The sequence below is a fragment of the Corythoichthys intestinalis genome, chromosome 15 (genome assembly GCF_030265065.1).
Source record: "Corythoichthys intestinalis isolate RoL2023-P3 chromosome 15, ASM3026506v1, whole genome shotgun sequence".
Classification (NCBI taxonomy): Eukaryota; Metazoa; Chordata; class Actinopteri; order Syngnathiformes; family Syngnathidae; genus Corythoichthys; species Corythoichthys intestinalis.
The window spans coordinates 6,414,229-6,428,553 of NC_080409.1; the positions used below are offsets into that span (position 1 = coordinate 6,414,229).

Consider the following 14,325-nt stretch of genomic DNA (forward strand, 5'->3'; position numbering starts at 1 on the left):
ATTTCATATCAAAACCCCTCTTAATGTTTTCATTTTAATAAAATTTGTAAAATTTTCAATCAAAAAATAAACTAGTAGCCCGTCATTGTTGATGCCAATAATTACTTACACAATGCTCAATTGCTCATGGGTGCTGAAGCCTACAAAATCAGTCGCACCCAAGCGCCAGCAGAGGGCGACAAAACTCTGAAAAACACAACAAGTACACATTTCACTGTGCTGTCATTTTAAAGGGGAACTGAAGAGCTTTTCAGATTTCGCTCTTAAGTGTTTTACTCAGTTGAATTGTATTAAATGCGTCATTCGCTTTCTCAAAAAGTCACATAAAAAAAAAAAATTAATAATTGACCGCGTAGTTTTTGAGTTATGGCCATAGCAACACCATAGCAACGAGGGACGCGCCGTCCTGCCGACCCCTACCTCGTGACGTAACTTCCAGGAAGCCTCGCCACCACTCTGAACACGGATATATAGCACCACGCTATCCTCGCCATATATTGCAAACATTTTCTGGGTTTTACTCGCGGGATTCGTCATGAATTCGATATGAATTACTCACAGGAAGACTCGAGACTCTAGGAGTGGTCCAAAAAAAAACTTCTGCAAAGGTTTGGACCGTTTTTGTTAGCATGCATACAGGTCCCCAATCGGCTCATTGTTTTCATCATTTCAGCCACGACAGCTTTGAAAACCTACAACAATGCAACCTTGGTTTTCCAAACACGTAAGTAGAACATTAATGGCTTTTTTTTTTATAAACGAGGGGGACTCCTACTGCCAGTTTGTTGAAGTGCGACATTTTTTTTTTTTTTTTTTGCTGTTGGCCTGTCATAAGTAGATAGGTTGGCTGACATGTCTACTCATGTGATTTTATTACTATATCAATAGGTGTTATGTAAATTCAAATGTCCCCAGCACCAAATAGGTCCTTGGCTCGTTGTTTTTTATATTTCAACATCAAGGTCTGCCTATTTGAAGAGGGAACAATAGCATCAAATAGATGCTGCTATGACTGGGGCATTATTATTTGATCACCAAGAAATTATTATTAAATTAAAATTGGGATTCATCCAATATTTTCATGCTGCTGTGATTTTTTTTTTTTCCTCCAGGAAGCCAAACATAAAAAATTAAGTGGCGGAAACCCTCAACACGATGAAAAAAGCGTTGCAAGTCAGTTGCCACCCAGTTTCCCAAAATCAAGAGAGAGTGGGTCGAGTCATATGATGACCGAAGTGATGCGGTGTCCAGCGATGACGACTGAAGAGATCCTATGAGGCCTGCCAGATGCTGAATTTCTTCTGTCTGTGACATCAGATGACGATGATTTAGGAGAAATAAATGTAGCAAATTTTGATGATATGAAATCATAAACTAGTCATATATACAGTACACATTTTTTTAAAAAAAAATCAAGTTACCTTCATATTTTAATGATAATGCATTATCTTTGTATAGAGAACACTTCATACTACAGAAAAGAGTAAATACATATTTTCCACTGCCATTATCATTTTTCAATGTTGCGCTAGTCCGTTGCTATCCTAACTTTGTGTTGCTTACTAAAATTATGTTCTTTGATGTGTGCCGTTGTGTGCTTGGTATAACATGTTGTGTCACAATGTGACAACGAAAGCTAATGCTGATTCAACATAAACCTGGTATCATTTATTATTGCGGCCTATTGAATGTTTTTTCAGAATGTAATATAATTACAATATATCATATACCAATAGAATACATTAAACAGTCAACAAAATGTGTCAATGTTGTTAACAATTTATGGTTTTATTTTTTTAATGAAATTCATGCCCCTGTCAGTGCTTCAGCCTCCGCAAGTTTGGCTCTCACGTCTGGGATCTCCTGATGACACAGGCATACTCTTGGAAGGGTAATTACTTGACGGTTTACAGCAACACCTGGAAAATAAAATGGTTTTGTCATTTATTTTGAAATATCAATAACATATCATTCATTTAGCCACATTTGGGCTAGCTTTATCATATTTAGATCGGTAGGAGCTGTCCCATTACCTAAAATCCAGTTTTAGCTATGTGTAGAGCATTCATTTAGCCACATTTGGGCTAGCTTTATCATATTTAGATCGGTAGGAGCTGTCCCATTACCTAATATCCAGTTTTAGCTATGTGTAGAGCATTCATTTAGCCACATTTGGGCTAGCTTTATCATATTTAGATCGGTAGGAGCTGTCCCATTACCTAATATCCAGTTTTAGCTATGTGTAGAGCATGGAAAAATATACAACCATGTAATCGCATTCTAATAAAAAAATCACGATGCTGGATTTACCACTCACTCTCCCGTTCGTGAAGTGTCGAGCTGTCAATTGGCGTCATGACGCCATCTGCTGTGTCAAGTAAATCGCCGTCATCTGACGCCTCAGGTTCAAACATGTAGGGATTAATTGTAGTTCATCTTTCCTGGGAGCCTTTGCCATCGGTAGCGTCACGAAAGAGCGATCCTGAATGGTTACCTTTGGTGGAAATATCACTGACATCGTTGTTGCTGCTATGTTAGCTGTGAGTAGTCTTCTGTTGCCTACGTCACACTTCCGGGTTTGCGAAGGGACCATTAACGGAGTGCAAAAAAACTAAAAAAACGCAAATTATCCTTACAATTACGTGTTGATAATGTCATGGTTGTTTTGACGAACTTGTCCCAAGTTTATATTCATAAAATTACACCAAAATCCGGAAAGGTCTTCAGTTCCCCTTTAATGTTTGAGCGGGGCATCTGCGTTAATTGCGTCAAATATTTTAACGTGATTAATTTAAAAAATTAATTACCGCCCGTTAACGCGATTTTTGACAGCCCTAGTATTTACTTGTACTTTAATAAAGAATTTAAGTGTTCCAAAATGTTTTTGTGAATGAATAAGCGTCATCAAAAATTTCATTGCTAAATTGGTAAAAAAAAAAAAAAAAGGGGGGCGGGTGGGAATTATTAGATTAGTCAACTAATCGTGAAAATAGTCGGCTGACTAAACGGGAGAAAATTAGTTGTTTGGGACAGCCCTAGTTGTACAGTGTACCGGAACATATTTCCTCCACACCCTTCTCACCTTCTTTACCCCTGACCCATTTTCATGCCTATTTTCACTATTTCCCTGCTTTGAGAGCACTCAAAGCTTGCTGCAAACCTCCAACACCTCACGAGGAGTTTCAACAACTTTTACCCACAAATGGACCACCTTACCCCCTCCAAACAACTCAAGGACCTCTGGGGGACTTTTTACTATTTTTACCTGCTTTGAGGGCACCCAAAGCCTTTTACAAACCTCCAATATCTAAGGGATTTTTTTTATTTTACCTGCAAATGAAGCATCATATCCCTGCTACATGCTCTCTTTATTCGTGAGTGGACCTACATGACATCCTACTTCGCGGTTTTTCACTTTTCGCGGAGTATCCATTGACCGCGAAAAACAAAGAATCACTGTATTCCTTTCAAGCCGCAAGGAAAATATTCCATTGGCCACTAGAGAAAAGCGACGACCCGTCAAAAAAATAAAAATGCCTTCTCCTCGGGAGAAAATATATTTTGCTAAGATATTAATGCGGCTCTATTCTGATCAAAGTAATGCATGTAAAATTATTTAACTTCATCAATGTCTTTGTCATGTGTCAGCAAATGTTATGTGTTTGTGTAGTCAGATTAAATAGTACACTGCTGGCCAAAAGTATCGGCACCCCTGCAATTCTGTCAGATAATGCTCAATGTCTCTCAGAAAATGATTGCAATTATAAATGCTTTGGTAGTAATATCTTGATTCTTTTGATTGAATTGAAAAAACACAAAAGAGAATGAAAAATAATTAAATCATTCTAATTTTACACAAAACTCCAAAAATGGGTCGGAAAAAAAGTATTGGCACTCTTTGAAAAATCCTGTGATGCTTCTCTAATTTTTTGTAATTACCAGTACCTGTTACTTACCTGTGGCACATTACAGGTGGTGGCAATAACCAAATCACACTTGCAGCAAGTTAAAATGGATTTAAAGTTGACTCGACCTGTGTCCTTATGTTTACCACATTGAGCGTGGAGAAAAGAAAGAAGACCAAAGAACTGTCTGAGGACTTGAGAAGCAAAATTGTGAGGAAGCATGGGCAATCTAAAGGCTACAAGTCATTCTCCAAAAACCTAAATATTCCTGTGTCTACTGTGCGCAGTGTCATCAATAAGTGTAAAGCCCATAGCACTCTGGCTAACCTCCCCAGATGTGGACGGAAAAGAAAAATGGACAAGAGATTAAACAAAAGATTGTGCGGATGGTGAATAAAGAACCTCGACTAGCATCCAAACAAGTTCAAGCTGTCCTGCAGTCTGGAGTTTACAAGGAAAACAAAACAAAACGAAGCCTTCAAAGAAAAGAACACGGTCCCCTCATTCAAACATGGTAGATGGTCCCTGATATTTTGGGGTTGTTTTGCTACTTCTGGCACGGGACTGCTTGACTGTGTGCATGGCATTGTGAAGTCCGAAGACCACCAACAAATTTTGCAGCATAATGTAGGGCCCTCTCCTTGAGTCATCACCTTATCGTGGTGGAGGGGTTTGCGTGTCCCAATGATCCTAGGAGCTTTGTTGTCTGGGGGCTTTAAGCCCCTGGCAGGGTCACCCATGGCAAACAGGTCCTAGGTGAGGGGCCAGACAAAGAATGGCTCACAAGACCCCTTATGATGGAAAAAATTACAGGATCCAAGTTTCCCTTGCCAGGACGCGGGTTACCGGGGCCCCCCTCTTGAGCCAGGCCTGGGGGTGGGGCTCGAAGGCGAGCGTCTGGTGGCCGGGCCTTTTCCCATGGGGTCCGGCCGGGCACAGCCCGAAAAGGTAATGTGGGTCCGCCTTCCCATGGGCTCACCACCTGTGGGAAGGTCCAAAGGGGTCGGGTGCGTAGCAATTTGGGCGGCAGCCAAAGGCGGGGGCCTTGGCGGTCCGACCCCCGGCTACAGAAGCTAACTCTTGGGACATGAAATGTCACCTCTCTGGCGGGGAAGGAGCCCGAGCTGGTGTGTGAGGCAAAGAAGTTCCAACTAGATATAGTTGGACTCTCCTCCACACACAGTTTGGGTTCTGATACCAGTCCTCTCGAGAGGGGTTGGACCCTCTTCCACTCTGGAGTTGCCCACGGTGAGAGGCGCAGGTGATGGCATACTTATTGCCCCCAGGCTTGGTGCCTGTACGCTGGGGTTTACCCCAGTAGACGAGAGTGTAGCCTCCCTCCGCCTTCGGGTGGGGGGACGGGTCCTGACTGTTGTTTGTGCTTATGCACCAAACAGCAGTTCAGAGTACCCACCCTTTTTGGAGACCTTGGAGGGTGTGCTAGAGAGTGCCCCCTCTGGGGACTCCCTCGTTCTGCTGGGGGACTTCAACGCTCATGTGGGCAATGACAGTGAGACCTGGAGGGGCGTGATTGGGAGGAACGGCCCCCCCGATCAGAACCCGAGCGGTGTTCTGTTATTGGACTTCTGTGCTCGTCACGGATTGTCCATAACGAACACCATGTTCAAACATAAGGGTGTCCATATGTGCACTTGGCACCAGGACACCCTAGGCCGCAGTTCGATGATCGACTTTGTGATCGTGTCATCGGACTTGCGGCCGCATGTTTTGGACACTCGGGTGAAGAGAGGGGCAGAGCAGTCAACTGTTCACCATCTGGTGGTGTGTTGGCTCCGATGGTGGAGGAAGATGCTGGTCAGACCTGGCAGGCCCAAACGTATTGTGAGGGTCTGCTGGGAACGTCTGGCAGAATCCCCTGTCAGAAAGGGCTTCAACACCCACCTCCGGCAGAACTTCTCCCTTGTCCCGGGGGTGGTGGGGGACATTGAGTCCGAGTGGACCATGTTCTGCACCTCCATTGTTGAGGCGGCCGATCGGAGCTGTGGCCGTAAGGTGGTTGGTGCCTGTCGTGGCGGCCATCCCCGAACCCGCTGGTGGACACCAGCGGTAAGGGATGCTGTCAAGCTGAAGAAGGAGGCCTATCGGGCCTTTTTGGCCTGTGGGACTCCGGAGGCAGCTGACAGGTACCGGCTGGCCAAGCAGACTGCGGCTTCGGCGGTCGCCGAGGCAAAAACTCGGACATGGGAGGAGTTTGGCGAGGCCATGGAAAACGACTTCCGGACGGCTTCGAGGAAATTCTGGTCCACCATCCGGCGTCTGAGGAGAGGAAAGCAGTGCACTATTAACACTGCGTATAGTGAAGATGGTGTACTGCTGACCTCGACTCGGGACGTCGTGAGTCGGTGGGGAGAATACTTCGAAGCCCTCCTCAATTCCACCGACACGACTTTCTTTGAGGAAGCAGAGTCTGGGGACTCTGAGGTGGGCTCTTCAATCTCTGGGGTTGAAGTCACTGAGGCGGTTGGTAAGCTCCTCGGTGGCAAGGCCCCGGGGGTAGATGAGATCCGCCCGGAGTTCCTGAAGGCTCTGGATGTTATAGGGCTGTCATGGCTGACACGCCTCTACAACATTGCGTGGACATCGGGGACAGTGCCTCTGGATTGGCAGACCGGGGGGTGTGTTCCAATTATAGAGGGATCACACTCCTCAGCCTCCCCGGTAAAGTCTATTCAGGGGTGCTGGAGAGGAGGGTCCATCGGGAAGTCGAATCTCGGATTCAGGAGGAGCAGTGTGGTTTTCGTCCCGGCCGTGGAACAGTGGACCAGCTCTACACCCTCGGCAGGGTCCTCGAGGGTGCATGGGAGTTCGCCCAACCAGTCTACATGTGTTTTGTGGATTTGGAGAAGGCGTTCGACCGTGTGCCTAGGGAAGTCCTGTGGAGGGTGCTCCGGGAGTACGGGTTACCGAGCCCCTTGGTAAGGGCTGTTCGGTCCCTGTACGACCGGTGTCAGAGTCTGGTCCGCATTGCCGGCAGTAAGTCGAATTCGTTCCCAGTGAGGATTGGACTCCGTCAAGGCTGCCCTTTGTCACCAATTCTGTTCATAATTTTTATGGACAGAATATCTAGGCGCAGCCGAAGCGTTGAGGGTGTCCGGTATGGTGGCCTCAGCACTGCATCACTGCTTTTTGCAGATGATGTGGTGCTGTTGGCTTCATCAAGCCGTGACCTCCAACTCTCGCTGGGGCGGTTTGCAGCCGAGTGTGAAGTGGTTGGGATGAAGATCAGCACCTCCAAATCCGAGACCATGGTCCTCAGCCGGAAAAGGGTGGCATACCCTCTTCGGGTCGGGGATGAGATCCTGCCCCAAGTGGAGGAGTTCAAGTATCTTGGGGTCTTGTTCACGAGTGAGGGTAGGAGGGAGCGGGAGATTGATAGGTGGATCGGTGCTGCGTCTGAAGTGATGCGGACTCTGCACCGGTCCGTTGTGGTGAAGAAGGAACTGAGCCAAAAGGCGAAGCTCTCGATTTACCGGTTGATCTACGTTCCTACCCTCACCTTTGGTCACGAGCTCTGGGTCGTGACCGAAAGAACAAGATCCCAGATACAAGCGGCCGAAATGAGTTTCCTCCGCAGTGTGTCCGGGCTCTCCCTTAGAGATAGGGTGAGACGCTCGGTCATCCGGGAGGGGCTTGGTGTCGAGCCGCTACTCCTCCGCGTTGAGAGGAGCCAGTTGAGGTGGCTCGGGCATCTGGTTCGGATGCCTCCTGGACGCCTCCCTGGAGAGGTGTTCCGGGCATGTCCCACCGGCGGGAGGCCCCGGGGTCGACCCAGGACACGCTGGAGAGACTATGTCGCTTGGCTGGCCTGGGAACGCCTTGGAATCCCGCCGGAGGAGCTGGCGGAAGTGGCTGGGGAGAGGGAAGTCTGGGCTTCCCTGCTAAAGCTGCTGCCCCCGTGACCCGACCCCGGAATAAGCGGAAGATAATGGATGGATGGATAATGTAGGGCCCAGTGTGAGAAAGATGAGTCTTCCTCAGAGATCATGGGTCTTCCAGCAAGACAATGACCCAAAACACACTTCAAAAAGCACTAGAAAATGGTTTGAGAGAAAGCCCTGGAGACTTCTAAAGTGGCCAGCAATGAGTCCAGACCTGAATCCCCCACCTGTGGAGAGATGTGAAAATGACTGTTTGGGGAAGGCACCCTTCTAATGTCAGAGACCTGGAGCAGTTGGCTAAAGAAGAATGGTCTAAAATTCCAGCAGAGCATCTTAAGAAACTGATGGATACCTGAAGCGGTTGTTCGCAGTTATTTTGTCTAAAGGTTGTGCTACCAAGTATCAGGCTGAGGGTGACAATACTTTTGTCCGGCTCATTTTTGGACTTTTGTGTAAACTGATAATGGTTTGATGTTTTTTTCATTTTCTTTTGTGTTTTCTCATCGCAAGCAAAATAAATGAAGATATTACTACCAAAGTTTTGTAATAGCAATCATTATCTGGGAGAAATTGAGCATTATCTGACAGAATTGCAGGGGTGCCAATACTTTTAGCCAGCAGTGGAGATGAGTTACTCAAACTAAAATAAGACATATAGAACTAACATGTGATTTTACTTGGATTTGTCTTTAACAAGTTAGAAAATGAGTAAAAAGGCGCTTTGAGGTGTGAGCCAGCTGATTTTTTTTACATCGGGCTGATTTATTTTGCGACTCACATTGCCATACACAGCAGGCTAACTGTGAGTATCATTGTTTGGAAGGCATGCTGGAAGTTATGTAGGTAGATTTTTTGTTGGAAAGGAAGTAAGGTAGGTTAGTTAACTGTGAGCATCCTTGTTAGAAAGGAAGGAAGGTAAGTTGGTAAAAAATGTTCTCAAGAGAGAAATTGAGGTGTCTGGCAGCAAACACATTTACGTGCAAACACACACAATAAATAACAACTCATAGATTAAAGTTATAATCATTATTAATAAAGTACTCATATCCAAGAATCAATATGGCTCGACAGCGGCGAGGTCGCTTCGACCCGCAGTCGAGATACGGCTTGTCTTCTTGTCCCAAAAATCTCCAGGGCTGCCAGATCAGTGGAATCTGGTCGGCGGCCCAGAGTCGTCTGTCAGCGTTACAAAACTCTTACATGGACACCTAAAAAACCTTTAGAAACAGACAGAGCCTCATATCAGGCCCTATCAACCACGATGGGACTCCAACTTCGCTCACAGATAACTGATTGTCCGCCAATGACGGCAGCCAGCTCTTCCTAGTCCAGATTGGACATCTATCACTCTCAATGGCGCTGAAAGAATTTACCGGTACTTTGTAACCGAGGTACTTTCAAATGTAATTGAGCAAACATCTTCAAAAACAAAATAGAAAAAAAATGAACTAAAAGTAAAATGACTGTTTAAAAAAAATACTGAAATTAAAGGTTACACCAAAAAACTACTTAGTTACAGTCTAAGGCTGCAACAACTAATCGATTAAAATCAATTGATAAATGAGTTGCCAATGAATTTCATAATTGATTTTTGCCGGCAGCTATGAGCAGTCTTTATGTGTAATGTGAGGCTGCGCTCGTGCGCCAGTGATAAGTGCAAGAGGGACGGAGAGTTCACTGCTAATCTGCGATAGTCAGATTGGGTTGCTGGATCAATAACTTTTACTTGAGTAGATTTGTGAAGAAGAAACACTACTCCTACTCTGCTACCTTAGGCCATAGACTTCATAATAATATTGACGATTAACCCTAACCCTATTTAGGGCGTATTCACACCAGGCATAGACTTTATAATATATGGATGGGACACCGGGTGCGGGGCCGATTCATAGGGGGTTTATCTCAGTCAAAGCTGACCCAGTGGAAACACAGACAAAAAGCTTTTTACGTTGAAAATTCTTGTCAATAAATTCTTAAATCTCCAAATTCTTTATAGATATGGACATAAAACAGTCTCGATTCTTGATTAAAAGAAAAAAAAATGGATAGTTAGCAATTATTTTAGGTAAATATATCAAATCTGCTGCTAGTCTTTAAGCCACTGTAGCGCCGCCTCATCATCACATAGAGCTTTTTTCATTCAAAATTCTTGTGAATAAATGCTTAAATCCCTGAATTCTTTATAGATATGGACATAATACAGTCTCAATTTTTGATTAAAAGCTAAAAAAAAAAAAAAAGAATATGTGCGCTCAGCATTTATTTTACGTAAATATTACGAACTATGATGCCAATGCAGTTGCGGCTAATTTCTCCCATTGATCAATTGCACAACGTTTCAAAATGCATCCATTGCACGAAAAATATAGTAATTACCTTGAATCCTCGAACAAATCACTCCTGAGACAATCTTCCTGTTTGTATGCTGTTGTTGGGTCTAAAACACCTTCTTCAATTTAGCTGTTGACCCAGAGCGAGGTGACAAAAGGCAGGACACAAGGAGGCAGGAGTCAGAGAGTAGACTTTTACCAAACCGCAGTTTTGGGGAGAGTCGGCGAGCGCAACGTGCCAAATCGGAATCTTACCGAGGTCTCTCTCCGGACTCCCCACGCTGCTGACTTTTATTGAGGGCTTGTTGCTGGGCGGAATATAGTTACAACACTGTTGTCCAACGTGGCAGTTTCGATCGTGCAAAGTTCCTTATTCTAGTCATTGATGTAACAGTCACACTCTTGATTAAATTAACAGTCACACTCTTGAGCGAGCAAGATAACTTGGTTTTGAACACACATTTGCACTCGAAGTAGCTTGGTGGAAAAGTACTGAGACGTTGTGTGATGAATCAACATACTGTATGTGTATCTATTTATCAGCAGAATGTGAGCAATTGCCGGTAATAAAAATGTAAGCACATGATTATGGGCTAAAACTGTATTCTTCATAATAGCTTGGGAGAGCAGACTTAGCGGTACAGCTTTCATCCTTTTTTAACCTAAATCCGCAGTTAGATCGCTGCGTGAGTGTGTTTGAGAATAACTCCTCTTGATGTGGGCAGGCCCCCTACTTGAAGGCGTGGCGCAGTGTATGACGGATGTGACCCGTCAATATCATTATGAAGTCTATTCTTGGGCTATACGAGAGTCGTTACATTTTTCCTTCTTATTCTACATGTTCTTTATTTTTGCCAGAGTTGCCGCCAGTGGCTGTCTCAGTTTCAATTAGACGTCGCAACAATACCCACATGACTTTATTATACCAATCAGAGGTAAAAATGTTTTTATCCGCTAGAGGGGGCTCATGTCCTTTGGACTGGTGATGTTTCATGTGTTGTTGTGGTCTGAATTTGATGATTTTTTGTGTCATCTTTTTGGCCTAAAATGGTAGTGTATGAAGGGAATAGGTACCTTTCTCACAGACACCATATTACTGTCTACATTAGCAGGGGTGAAAGTGGCTAGAATTTCTTGCCGGAACTCCCCGACATAAAGGACGGCATTTTTTTTTTTTTTTTTTTTTTTTTGGGAGGTGGTCAAACCTCTTAAACTACTGAAATGCAAAGAAAACTGTTTTAGCACAGTTATTTCTATAACACATACAAAAACTGATTTTCATTCAAAATTGTATTTTTTTGAATGATTTGCAAAATAAAAGTTAACAAAAACAGCAATAACCCCAACCTCCATCTCCTAGTTTTTATTTTCCCTCATTCCCTCACATACTAAATGCCAAATCTCAATTTTAACTACTTAAGAACATAGGATATATATCAATGTTGAAGTTAATGTAAACATTTACTTTTTTTTTTTTTTTTAATAATAAAGATATACATAAGATACATTCAGAAAAATAAGTACAAATGACTTATGGAATGGAATATATTTGAAAATTACGCAAACATTGAACTTTTCAAATCATAAGGAAATGAATAAGTAGCCTAACATAAATGAACAAATATAAGTCCAAAGCGCACATTGACAGTTAAGATGTTCTGAACCTCCCCATCAGAGTAAATAAAACGAAATATGATAAATAAGCCTCCTCAACTCTTTCGTTGCTCTTAAAGATTTGATCCATTTTATGTTGCTTTGCTTTTTTGTGGCATCAATTCAATTTTTTTTTTTTTTTTTGCTGTTCCAGAAAACATGCACATTTGAACCAATCAGAGCTAACCATCTCTTCTGACCACATGACAGTATGTCAGTCAATTGAACGGATAAATGAGTGCAGGCGTTTTGCTTTGCTGCGTGCATTTGCACATTGACGTGACTCATCATCGTCGGACTCAGATAACTGCAGCAGCTGGGGAAACCTCCATGCCGTCCGTGGAATAAAATCAATAATAAATATTGGTGGAAACGGATTATGCTACACAAGCACTTTATTATGCTTGTTGTTAACACTTGTGTATGTAAATCTGATGTTGGTAGATTGTTTTCTTCTTGGAGCTGAAATGCATGTGTGGCAGCTTAGGTTTTTAAAAAAAAAATTTTTTTTTATACATAGCGTTTTGACAGTTGCTGTCATATTTTCTGAATTAAAGCACCGTGTACCGGTCAGGCCCTGAATCTTATACCGGAACTGCGTTCTGGCCCTGACTCTTATACCGGAACTGCTTTCCTGACCGTTCTGGCCCACTTTCATCCCTGTACATTAGTCTAACACATTCATTATAGTAAAGCAGTTAGGGAGATGTTACTACATGCCATTTGACACAGTAGAGTTGATCGGCTTTTCAGCCCTCGCCTGATAAGCAAAGGAAAGGACGTCAACGGCTCTGACCCTACCAAGACAACAAACTGATTGCGTGGCGTCTTAGACGTCAACACCTGCCTCAATTGCCGTGGCAACCATGTCCCAGCCACGAAGGATGACGCACGAACTTGACCGCCCAAATCTTCTACAGAGGGACCATCCCAAGACAACACCCAGGCACGCCTTCCGCGCCCCCCCCCCCCCCCCCCACTCTACCGCAGCTTTCAAAAGACTGAACTTTTAGATAACAACGCTCACTTCTCGGGGACATTCCAATTTATCCGTTGTTTTGCGGACCCTGGATCTAACATTGCCTCTCTGTCGTCTGTTTTGCCTTTTGTTTTTGATCACTGTTGACGAATAAATTGTCAACTTGTTCGCGGTGAGCTTTCTTTAAACCGTTCAAAATGGGGTCAGTACAAAGGGTTAACGCTGGAGTAAACGCGTGGGATTTGGCCTCGCTGGCCGACTTGCTGGAGCAGCGCCAGCGGGACGTCATTTGGTTCGGCTGATGCTGTTCCCGCGGCTTGGCCGGGGGGCCGAATTCCTTCATCCAATAGGTTATAGCAGGGGTCAGCAACCTTTTTATACCTTCCTTTATTATTTTAGTACAGTACTTTATTTCCCACAATATTTTTATTGACTTTCAAACTAATAATTTACACCATCAAAACAATACCATAACGAGACCACACCGAGAACACATTACAGTACTTTATACAATAAGAGGGCGCGCAACTAAAAATGTCTAAATTTCAGGTAAAAAGGCACATTTTTTTTATTTTGCCATGCGCTCACGTGTCACTGGTTAACCCTTTGCGTGTCATAGGTTGCCAACCCCTGGGTTATAGTATAGTATAATAATAACAGTTCAGGTAGATGTAATTGTGCTGAGAAAAAAATCCCATTATCAAAAAAAAAAAAAAAAAAAAAAAGATAATGTAAGCAGTTACTCACAATGTTGCTCATGACTTGAGTATTATTTTTAACAAATGTTTTTTACTTGCATTTGAGTAAATTTTTGGATGACTACTTTTACTTTGACATGAGTAATATCATTTTGAAGTAACGCTACTGTTACTTGAGTAAAAATCTTGGCTACTCTAACCACCTCTGCTTAAGCGTCTGTTTTGGAGAAGCATATTAGCACTTGAGCCATTGTTTGATAGTAAAGTTGTCTGGTTTCTTTTTTTATAAAGAAACAACACATAAACCCATTCATATAATTGTTTAGAGTTTCCGTTCTACACAAACTTAAACTGTAAATTGTCATACAAGACAGTGTGCTTTGAAATTGGATTTGGATTTTATTTCTGAAGGACTGTTTGATAAAGAAAATGGATTAATTACAGTCTACTTCCTCCTTATTCAATTTTGCTGTTTAGTTTTGTTAAAAGAAAATAAATGAGTCATTGACACAGTTTATATTAGCGCTTTGCCCACAAGATCAAAAATGCCAATCAGCAGCACTTTTTTTATTATTATTATTTGAATGAACAGAACTTTTGCCTTATTTGTGTACTGAGAATTTTTTTTAATGTTTTATACTCAGGACCTTTAATAAAAACTTTAACAAGTTTTATGTGCTTAAAACAGTACAGTTGTAGACTACAGTTGTCAGGAAGCTGCAATAAAATATTATTTTGAAGGAAATAGTCATCCATTTTGTCTTCATTGTTACTTACTACATGCCGAAAATAAAGTTAAATTGAAAAAAAAGTGACATTTATCCGATGAATCCAATTATCATTTAATTAATTCTCTGATTA

General features: G+C 43.0%; 1 long non-coding RNA gene across 1 annotated transcript; it reads right to left on the bottom strand.

The window, feature by feature from the left end:
* Window positions 1–1,767: 1,767 nt before the first annotated feature.
* On the bottom strand, window positions 1,768–2,727 carry LOC130931346 (uncharacterized). Its single transcript, XR_009067198.1, has 2 exons — window positions 2,311–2,727; window positions 1,768–1,919 (listed from the first exon to the last, which is right to left on the bottom strand). It is a non-coding gene; the product is annotated as an uncharacterized LOC130931346 (long non-coding RNA).
* Window positions 2,728–14,325: the final 11,598 nt, after the last annotated feature.